Here is a 5,602-nt window from a genome sequence, read left to right on the forward strand (position 1 = left end):
CAGCTGTGGCTGCCCCATCCCTGGAAGTGTCCAAGGCCAGGTTGGACGGGGCTTGGAGCCACCTGGGCTAGTGGAAGGTGTCCCTGCCCATGGCAGGGGGTGGAATGGGATGGGCTTTAAGATCCCTCCCAACCCAAACCATTCCATGGTTCTGTGATGACAGAGCCACAGGTGGTGACCTGTGGAGCCAGTGGCCAGTTAGTGACTCTGTGATGGAGCTGATACCCAACTCCAAATATCAGCTGTGTCAGACTTGCATCAAAACCTCAATCCTCCCTTTGTATTTACTTAAAATAAAAAAGCAAACCCCTGTACCTTTCCGGCAAGGGAAAAGACAACTTCTCCAGGCAAAGTGCCTCGCTTTCCACACCGTTTCAGGCAGCCCCCTCCAAAAACCAAACTTCCAGGTGTTGTGGCCTCCCTGGAGAGGGGTTAAGGGTGACAGAGGGTCGTGCAGGGAGGGCAGTGGAGTCGTGTCCCACAGCAGCTCGGCTGGTCCCCTCACCCTGGCAGGACCTGACCAACATCACCACCCCTGGATGGGGTTGGGCAGGAGATGCTCGTGCCTGGCTGCGTTCCCTGGCTTGGTACCTAATTCCTGGTGGCACCAGGTAAGTCACAGCATCCCAGAGGGCTCAATACCTCCATACTGGTGTGGCCTCACCTGGAATACTGTGGCAGTTTTGGGCACCACAATGTCAGAAGGATCTGAAGCCATTGGAGAGTGTCCAAAGGAGGACAATTGAGATGGAGAAGGGCCTTGATTTGAAGCCGTGTGAGGACACTGAGGGCACTTGGTGTGTTCAGCTGGAGAAGAGGAGACTGAGGGGAGACCTCACTGCAGTTCCAACTGCCTGGGCAGGGGCAGAGGAGGGGCAGGGACTGAGCTCTGCTCTGGGGGGACTAGGGACAGCACCCAGGGAATGGCTGGAGCTGTGTCAGGTTGGATCTCAGGGAAAGGTTCTGGCACTGCCCAGGCTCCCCAGGGCAGTGGGCACGGCCCCAAGGCTGCCAGAGCTCCAGGAGCTTTTGGATGATCCACTGGGGCACAGGGTGTGACTCTTGGGGATGGGCCTGTGTAGGGCTGAGGGTTGGACTCGATGATCCTTGTGGGTCCCTTCCAGCTCAGCACCCTCCGTGGTTCTGTGCTAAGACACCCACCCACACCCACACTGTCTCCAGGGCACCGAGGAGCGAAAATTCCCTCCCGGTTCATGACCCAGCCACCACCTCCCTGGCAGGCAGGGGCTGAAGGAGGGGGATTATTCACTGCTCAGCTCCCAACACCAGAGCCAGTACTTTAGAGTGCTTTCATCCCTGAAAGCTTCGGCGGGGAAGAAAGGAGAGTGGACTGATCCCCAACAGCACCGTAAGTGCTTTCCTTTTTTAACAAAGCATCAGCCAGGCAGGAGCAGGGGGGCCAGGGCTGAGCAGCCCCTGCTCCAGCACAAGGCACGACCCCTCCTGCCGTGGGTTATTGGGATTTGCCCAACCTCAAAAATAAATCTTCCCCAGTTTCCTTTTATAGGGCCTTTCAAGCTCTATCCCCCAGGTCCTCGTGGAGGGTAATGAACGCGCAAGGCATGGCTTGGAGCTGCTTGAATTATTCATTGGGAATAATATTTGTTGCCCTTTTCTTCTCGTGGTGAATCAATGGAGAATTTATGGGCGAGGGTCCCCGTTATTGGGGGGCTGTTGGCTGTGTGGGCAGCAGCATTTGGAAGAAATGGGGTGTTCACCATCCTCTGCCTCTGGGCACAGAGATCCTCACCCCAGGCACGGGAGCACTCTGTGCACAGGGACACCGTGGACACGTGGTGTCCATGAGATCACCTGGCACAGCCCAGTGTTATCTGAGATGTCCCATCCCATCCTCACTGGCTTATTTGGGAAGTTGGGGTTCCCAGCCTGAAGAAGGGGCTTAATAGACACATTTAAAGCAGAGTGATGCTCCCAGAAAGGCTCTGTGCTGAGCAGCAGTCCAAGGAAACCTCTAGAAGACCTGAACTGTCTTCCCATCCCTACTGCTGGCTCTGAGTTCTCAGCTCGTGCATCCTTCAGCCTGGAGCAGGGCAAGGGGAAATCTCATTTCTGCCTCCATGTGGGTAGTTAGTGCTGTGATGAGCCCTGCCTCCCACCCCATCCCATCCCATCCCATCCCACCCCATCCCATCCCATCCCATCCCATCCCACCCCATCCCATCCCACCCCACCCCATTCCATCCCGTCCTGTCCTGTCCCATCCCATCCCTTCCCATCCCAGCTGAGGAGCTGGAGACGTGTTTCTGAGAGCTCCTTTTTGAGGGAATTGCAGTTGGAACCCAGCTGCCCACCGAGCTGAGGATTTTGTAGGGGTTCATCCCACCTTTGTGCTCTTTTCTCCCTGACAAGGACGAGGATCCCACCAGCAGCTCCCTGGACCAACACCAGAGCAGCAGGGTGAAAGCTCCATGGACAGGTCTTCTTGCAGAGCCACAGAGGAGCTTTGGAGAAAGGCCCTTTCCCAGCTCCTTTTGGGATGGGAAGAGCCTTGCTTGGAGCCAAGGAACTTCACAAGGCAGTTGCCTGCAGATGGCTCAGAGCCAGGAGAAGCAACATCTTGGGTTTGGATTTAAAGAAAAGATCCCAGAATCCCAGAATGGTTTGGGTTGGAAGGGACCTTAAAGCCCATCTCATTCCACCTTCCACCAGCTCAGGTTGCTCCAACCTGGCCTTGAACACTTCCAGGGATGGGGCAGGATCCGACAGCGGGCTCAGCCTCCTGCAAGCTGCACTGAAGACCAGGGCTTTCAGACCAGCTTTTCCTTCAGCAACATCTCCTGACATGTGAAACGTGCCTTTTGGATCCGAGATTTGGACCTGAATCCCCTCCACCCCCAAAAAATCCAGGAGGGCTTCACAAACCTCCATCCCCCAAGCCCTGGTGCAGCTCCCCCGACACCCAGCAGGGGTGGGGCCGGGGTCTCCTCCTTCGTCACCCACCACCTCAAAGTGACAGCGAGGAGGTGGCTCTGGCTTGTCAAGGTGGCACAGTGTCATCCAAGCGCTGGCCCGCGGGAAGGAGAAGAGCCCTAACGCAGTTTTGACAACGGGGCCATCAGTTAAATGCTCCGTGCGGGTGTTTTTCCCCCTCTCTATTGTTTATTATTGGAAGTTACAAGTAGCTAAAGACCTCCCCAATTATCTGGGAGCCACTTAAGAGCAATTGAGCACCTGTCACCCAGTGAATGGGCTGCCTCGCCCTAATGACAGGAGAGGAGAAAAGATGCAGGGCAGCGGGGCCGGGGATGCCGGCGATTTACAGCCGGGCAGGGCCCGCTCCCAGCGCCGGGAAGGGCGGAAAAAACACCCCCAGAGGCAGGAGGAGGAAAGGAGCCTGGAGGAGTCTCCCTCGTGGGATGGGTGGGAGACTCGACGGCCGCAGCCTGAGGGTCATCTCTTGCTCCGCGGAGCTCTGCAGCTCCCGGCATCCCGGGGGATGCGGAGCGGGTCATGCCATTAACGGCTCAGTCCCGTAAATAGGGAAGGAAAAAAAAATCCAGGAATCGTTCGCTGACCGTCAGCCAGCAGGAAAAAAAATTACCTGTGCTTTTTTCCCCTGCTGGTGATGAATGGGTGCACATCCCACACCGGGGTTTTTTTTTGGCTGCTGGAAGGGCTGGAGATGTTGCAAACCCTCAGTGCAGAGCCTGGACCTGCGGGATTGTGGCTGCATTTCCCATACAAGGACACTTGGGACAGCTCTAGATGTGAGATCGTGGAAACATTTGCTTTTGAGGCATCATTTTGATTAGATTCATTGTAATTTCTGTGTAATGTGAATGTATCAGGTGGGTCAATTGTATAGAACGGCATGAAAAAAAAAATCCCACAACTGAATACCAGCCAAACCTGAGGTGATGTTCCCCCCACCACGAAGGAGAAAATATGTGTCTAAAATATCCTAAAAATCACATTGCAGGAGGTTGCACTTGGCTCTGTGATACAAAGCCTGGTTCCATTCCCAGCAAACCAAACCTGAACGCAGCCTCTTCCCTCCCGCCGTGCCTCAGGAGCGGCTGGGAATGACTTTCCCGGGAAGAGCAGAGGTTTTCCTCCCAAATGAAGGAACCTTTCCATGCACGAACACCCCTCTCCTGCAGGGAACTCCAGCTTTGGAGACAGCTTTTTGGAGCAAGGAGGGGAGGAGGGGCTGGATCGCCCAAGCCGGGGGTGTGCCCGGGAAGTGGGGGGCTGGGAGGAGCGGGAATGGGGGAGAAGGTGCCAACCTGGAAAAGTCCATCGATAGAAACATAAAATTAAAATAATTTGCGTCAATTCTGCTGAGTGGCTGTTAGGCCTAATTGTTATTGACTCCTCACTGTAATTATTAAGGCTTACACAGAGCTCGGCTGGCAAAGGAGGTGGGTTTGGGACCCCCCCATCCCTCCCCAACAGCGTGTCCCCACATCCCAGCAGGGCTGGGAGGGGGTGGAAGGGACATGTCACCTCCTTGGTTCTTGGAAATAGCCCCCAAGAAGTCACCAACAGAGCAGGGGGGGGAGTCAGGGCCATTTTTGGTGGGCAGGAGCAAGAGGGGAGCTGGAGAAGAGACGAGCGAGGGGAAAACCGAGGGCAGATGGGAGGAACGGGAATGGGAGGAACGAGGAGGCAGCTCCAGAGAGACCCCGTAGGCTCTGGCAGAGCTGTTTGCTTGGTGTGGTGCCGGGTAATTTTCTCCCCTCCTTCCCCCGGCCTTTGTTTCTGCTGCCAGCACAGACCCCGAGCAGCAGAGGAGGCTGATCAATAGGAACACGGTGTTTGCATGGATCATACATGCGAAGAGCACGTTCCCGGATCAATGCCGAGGTCTCGCAGAAAGGAGAAGAAGGGAGGGGAAAAAAAAGAAACCCCACCCTGCCAGGATGCACATCCACACAGGATGGACCGTTTCCATGGCAATGGGCTGCTCTCCCTGTCCTCTGCAGCCGTGGGGACCCTGCTCAGCACCCCAAGGCAAGGATCCCACCGGGATCTCCACCTGCCAAGGGGGGTCCAGCTGCCCTCGTTGGGGTCAACCCCCCCCAGGTCAGCTCTGCCCACGGGCTGGATGAGGCCCCTCACACCAAGTGACGTGGGGTGTCACCACCCTACGTCCAGCAGTGGAGAAGATCCTCATCCTGTGTTTCCTCCTTCCCACGGGCCACGGCTGAAATCGCAGCTCCCAACTGCCGGTGAGCCCGTGCAGGATCCCCGACTCCACCTCCCTACCTGCCTCCTTCCCCCGGGGGCTCGGAGGAATTAATTAGAGCAGGTCTTTAAAGTGCTCTGGAAATGAAAAGCACTTGAGAAAAGTGGTCAGAAACCTGGACGGAGCCAGAGGTTGCCAGCCAAGGATGGACATCCCCGGCTTTGTCTCCGTGCAAGGAAAGACACTCCGAGCCAAAAATCCCACCAAAGCGCCCCCGACCACCCCTCGTGGGGTTCTCTCGCCCACCTTCCACGCTGGGCTTCACCTGTGGCTGCGCAGAGGGGAGGGAGGTTGGCTCTGCAGCAGAGCCAGCCAATAATTCCCAGCCAATAAAGTTATCTAAGGGTAATCATTAAGCCCTTACGAGCAGTG

At 56.2% G+C, this 5,602-nt stretch overlaps 1 long non-coding RNA gene across 1 annotated transcript; it reads left to right on the forward strand.

Annotated features, from left to right (window-relative positions):
• Positions 1–2,363: 2,363 nt before the first annotated feature.
• LOC113977171 lies at positions 2,364–4,151 on the forward strand. Its single transcript, XR_003537277.1, has 3 exons — positions 2,364–2,439; positions 2,728–2,826; positions 3,962–4,151. It is a non-coding gene; the product is annotated as an uncharacterized LOC113977171 (long non-coding RNA).
• The last annotated feature ends 1,451 nt before the right edge of the window (positions 4,152–5,602 follow it).

The sequence above is a fragment of the Neopelma chrysocephalum genome, unplaced genomic scaffold (assembly GCF_003984885.1).
Source record: "Neopelma chrysocephalum unplaced genomic scaffold, ASM398488v2 Primary Assembly neopelma1_201, whole genome shotgun sequence".
Lineage (NCBI taxonomy): Eukaryota > Metazoa > Chordata > Aves > Passeriformes > Pipridae > Neopelma > Neopelma chrysocephalum.